Consider the following 5,798-nt stretch of genomic DNA (forward strand, 5'->3'; position numbering starts at 1 on the left):
TGAATATCAGTCTTGTAATTATCCACTGAATACCTGTTCTGTTAGGTCGAGACCTGTCCCAGGAAAATCCATATTTACCCACATGGAAGCCTATGAGGAATTCACCACCGATGGAATATACCGAACCTTGCTATGCCAAGGCTCCAGGAAACTGAGAAGAGACAGAACGAGAAAAAAAATAAACAAAAAACAAAACTACATCTCTCCTTGTTCAATGATGTTTTGGTTGTGACTATTAACCTGTGAGTATATCCCTCATGCCTGCCGTAGTATTAGAGGCTACACTTTGATGAGGCTTTACTGTACAAAAATAAAATAGTTTTTTGTTATGTTTTGCTTTATAATTGCTTCATTATTTCCCCATTTTATTTCTTATTACACATCCTCCCATGTTCCCTTACTTGGTCTCTTTTAAAATCATAGCTTCTTTTTTTAATTAATAATTGTTACACAAATATATGTGTGTTAAGGTACGTATATGTGTGTGGATATATATATATATTCCTAACTACATAATCAGCTCAGTCAGTATAATATTAATTGTATATATATTTTCAGGACTGACCATTTGGTATTGATAGCCAATTGGTCTGCTATTCCTATGAAAGGCGTATTTCTCTTACTCTCAAAATTGCACAGCGGCACAGACTTTTTGAAGTAGAGTTGAAGCTTAGTGGACTTTCTTCTGTACACATTTTCACTTTCTTATCACAAATGTTTCAGGCATATTTTAAAAATGAATTATTTAAAGTGTGATGCTGCTGTTTGAATTGAGGAAAAGATAGCAATAATTGTGAAAAAGAGAGAGGTGTCAGTAATTATAGTTATTTTGAGGCTAACTTATGAGTATTGGAAGTTTGTGGACTACACTAAATTTTTTCTCAAAAACTATTTAAAATATGAAAGATAAAATCACTGATTATATTGGCTGCTCAAAGGGAATCATATATGTAAGCCTCTGAACTCATAACTTCCAAATTAGTGTGAAGAGATGAGAAGCAGACACTATCCCTACACTCATCAGGGGAACTGCTGGTACCACGTAGGTCCTGCTTGGTGATCCTGCAGATGCTAAGGACTACTGTGATTGAAGCTACATATATATATATATATATATATATATATATATATTTGCATTGTTACATATGAGCATGGAGGTGTTTTCTAGGACCACATCACATATAATCTCTAGGGGCCATGATCATAGCCTTCATATTATTCTGAAAGGAATAAAATTGGTCCTGACCTCATCAAGTACATATTTTAAGGAGTATTCTCATAAGTATGTAAATAGATTTTAGGACAGACATCAATAAAACAGTCTCAGTTGGGGGTGTAAATTTTCCAGTCATTGAGTAATATTCCTGAAGATCCATTTCATAAATTGTGAAAAAAATGAAAGAAGAGAGTTCTTCTATACATTATGGAGACAACCAAATGCATACATTTTTCTCTCAACCCTGAGAGAAAACTCAACCCTCAGCATTTTTCTCTCACTGTAAGCTCCCACCCTAGAAAAGGGTAACTTAGTGTCTGACCAGTGCAGGCCTAAACTAAGTGAATGGCCCAGCAGTCTGTCCATCTTTCTTGTCATTTCTCCTCAGCTCCACTTTAGTCCACAATTGGAAATCCTAATTTTATTTTGAAAGATAGTAATCAACTCATTTGAAATAAAAAACGATACTGATCATTTTCCATCAATGTGTTTATGAAACAAGTGAATTTCACTTTGACTTTTGAAGATAATGGAAACTAAAAAATGTTTGATTTTCTTAAAATCTATTTTGTTCCTCTTTGGTTGAATTGGAATAGTAATTAAAACTGTTTTGAGATTATCATTGATATTATGAAAAGAGGATTATCAAGCTTATGAGATGGTTGTCATTTTTCCATTTTCAATGTAGATTATTTCTAATAAGAAATATTAGAATTAGAAGTTACAGGTTTCATTAAGCATTACTTCCCAATTTTGGTTCATATGTGTATATACATATGTGCACATATATATATTATGTATATACATATATGTATATATACAATCATACACACATATATGCATACATTCACAATGTCTTGAGGGTGGAAAGCAAATGTAAATATGAATATTTCATATATTTGAGGTGTGTGTCTGTTTATGTGTATCTTGAAGTATATGTTACATGATATGCTTCTGTTTTCACTATAGAATGTTATTTTAGATGGGTGGGAAATCTTTATTTCTTCACATTTTTGAAATATTTACGTGTAGGAATTTTGAATCAGGGTTTATACTTGTCACCTAATTTCTCCTGAATCTGAGAGAGAGTCATTATCTTCAGTTGTTTGGTCACATATTAGTTCATCAGTATCCAGTGAAGAATTCCAAATTCAGGTTTACATAACAAATGCCCCAGAAAATTCTCAGTCCGTCATAAAAATAATACAAAAGAAACACAATGTGGGAAGGAAAACTCTCAGGAGATAGAGAGAGTGAGAAAAATTAATCAGAACACATTACATATGTGTATGAAATTCTTAACCAACTTCATATAAAAAGTGTGAAGAAAGAATGAGACTTAGGCTCCCAGGTAATTGTTTTTCAAAAACACTTTTGATAATATCAGAATGTTTGATAAGATGACATTTGTAATCAGTTGATGAGTTAGTGGAAAAAAGAATCCTCTTTGTGTTGCTTGCACATCGTGGGTTCATTGAAGGAGCAACAGCAGTAAGCTGGTGTGACTTCTTAGTACAGGGTAAAGAACAATGGAATGTGAATATTATTATGTCAGACAGTATTTCTATAGCATTTATTTTGAAAAGGTTATCAAAATTAATTATTTTTTTTCAATGCAGTTTATTCAGGAACATTGAACAATCCTCGGACCCTGGCGAAAGCCAGCCCACAGCTTAAATAGCCTCTGGGTAGCCAACCCAGGCGTGCCAAGGGGGCAATGCAGATAGGTCCACATACATGGAAGCAAGCCAGATCCTCAGCCTTAGCCAAATGTGGAATTGTTCATGACAGAGAGCACTCACCATCGGGAAGGTGGAAGGCGGAAACCAGCTCCATCTTTAAGGCATAGCATTCCGCAGCTCTCTACAGTTCCCCCTTTTTGTTTTAGACGCATCAGGCAAGAGTAGAGGTCTGATCTCTGATATTAGAAATAAATTGGGACTTTGTACAGATGTTCATTTAGGTGTCATCCACCCAAAGAGCATCAGACCCATCCGATACCTTTTTCTCAGAGGCGGGACCTGGGGCATCAACCCGCATGCAATCAGACACGCTCTTCTCTGGGTCCAAAGCGGCTGACCCTGAGTGCAGTGCTTAGCCTCGCATCCTGAGCGTATCATTTTAGCTTTTTATGGTATCCAACCATGCTTGGGGAGAATGTCCTGCTTCAATGGCTGTAAAGGCCTGAATGATCATGGCTGCATCACACTGTTGTGAGACTCTAATCTTGCATATATACCACAGGCAAACCAAGGAGACCAACACCAGAAGGCCTGCTAACACTCCCATGCCCGCCCATTCCTTCAGATGATTCATGGCTGCAGCAATCCATGTTGATAATCCTGTGGCTAGTCCTGCGTCCACTCTGGTAGAATTTACTGTGACAATGGCCACTCTCAGCTGCTCCATCGTAGTATCGAATTCTCCAGTCCAATTACCTAAAATATAGCTCGACAATTGTTTAGACAGATTTGCAGCACAGGAAAAATTCTCATGTTGTATGCTAGTGACACAAAGTCCAGCATACTTTCACTGACAGCCAGGTTGAGCGATTTGCCATAGGGTATCAATTTGCTCCTGCACGAGGTCAATCCTCTGATTGAACACCATCAAGCTTCCTTTTAGTTGAGCATTAATTCCTTTATGTACAACTAAGGCATGAGCTACATTGGCTAAATGATTATTCAGGGTCTGAGCAGTCTGCCCAGTATGACTCATGGCTAATGCCCTGGTGGTAGCTCCAACAGCCGTCAATGACATGGTAGTAACAATGGTGGCTGTAGTTCCAAGATCCCTTTTCTGTCTGAAGAGAGTCATAGCATGAGGGCCATCAATGGGCACAGGCACCCAGTGAGGCATGCGAGTAACCAGGGCATACCTAAATTTACTAGCATTCCAGCATTGGGAAAAAAGCAAGTATCATTACCAAAATTACTTGGCTCTATCTGGCTAATAATGAATAAAAATGGGGGATATACACAAACAGGGGTGGGCTTATAGGAAATATTATGAGAAGCCTTGACCCCTCGTTGGAACATCCTGCGTCAGTTCTAGAACTAGCAGTGGTGGTGTCCGAGGTCTGAGTAGGTTCAGGAGACCATTGCCCCCAGGGGCGAGACGTGCTCCTTGCCAATTGACTAACTCCATGTTTTCCTCCAATTTTGAAAGTCATTTAAGGTTCTTAAATTATTTTTTTCCCTTTTTTCTTAAATTTTTCATCAATTACACTTTATTCATTCTGCATCCCCCCATAAGCCCTTCCCTCCCCTCCCAATCCCACCCTCCCTCCTCCCTCTGCTTGCATGCCACTCCCCAAGTCCACTAATAGGGGAGGTTCTCCTTTCCTTTCTGATCTTAGTCTGTCAGTTCACATCAAAAGTGGCTGTATTGTCCTTGACTGTGGCCTGGTAAGGCTGCTCCCCCCCCCAGAGGGAGGTGATCAAAGAGCAGGCCAATCAGATTATGTCAGAGGCAGTCCCTCTTCACATTACTATGTAACCCAATTGGACTCTGAACTGCCCTGGGCTATATCTGTGCAGGGGTTCTAGGTTATCTCCATGAATAGTCCTTGGTTGGAGTATGAGTCTCTGGGAAGTTCCCTATGTTCAAATTTTCTTGTTCTGTTGCTCTCCTTGTGGAGACCCTGTCCTCTCCAGCTCTTACTATTTCCCAGTTCTTACCTAAAATTCCGTTCACCTGCCCAACAGTTGCCCATCTGGCTCAGCATCTGCTTTGATAGTCTGAAGGGCAGAGGCTTTCAGAGGCCCTCTGTGGTAGGTTCCTAGGTTGTATCCTGTTTTCTTCTTCTTCTGATGTCCATCCTCTTTGCCTTTCTGGATGGGGATTGGACGTTTTAGTTAGGGTCCTCTCTCTTGCTTAGTTTCTTTAGATGCACAGGTTTTAGTGGGTTTGTCCTATGTTGTATGTCTATATGAGTGAGTATATACCATGTGTGTCTTTTTGCTTCTGGGACAACTCACTCAGGATGATCCTTTCCAGATCCCACCATTTACCTGCAAATTTCATGATTTCCTTATTTTTCATTGCTGAGTAATATTCCATTGTGTAGATGTACCACAATTTCTGCATCCATTCTTCAGTTGAGGGGCATCTGGGTTGTTTCCAGCTTCTGGCTATTACAAATAAAGCTGCTACAAACATGGTTGAGCAAATGTCCTATTTGTGTACTTGAGCCTCTTTTGGATATATGCCCAGGAGTGGTATGGCTGGATCTTGAGGAAGCACTATTCCTAGTTGTCTGAGAAAGCGCCAGATTGATTTCCAGAGTGGTTGTACAAGTTTACATTCCCACCAGCAGTGGAGAAGGGTTCCCCTTTCTCCACAACCTCTCCAGCATGTGTTGTCACTTGAGTTTTTGATCTTGGCCATTCTCATGGGTGTAAGGTGAAATCTCAGGGTTGTTTTGATTTGCATTTCCCTAATGGCTAGTGAGGTTGAGCATTTCTTTAAGTGCTTCTCTGCCATTCGGTATTCCTCTACAGAGAATTCTCTGTTTAGCTCTGTTCCCCATTTTTTAAGTGGATTACTTGGTTTGCTGCTTTTCAGCTTCTTTAGTTCTTTA

The sequence above is a fragment of the Meriones unguiculatus genome (genome assembly GCF_030254825.1).
Source record: "Meriones unguiculatus strain TT.TT164.6M chromosome 13 unlocalized genomic scaffold, Bangor_MerUng_6.1 Chr13_unordered_Scaffold_28, whole genome shotgun sequence".
Taxonomy (NCBI): Eukaryota; Metazoa; Chordata; class Mammalia; order Rodentia; family Muridae; genus Meriones; species Meriones unguiculatus.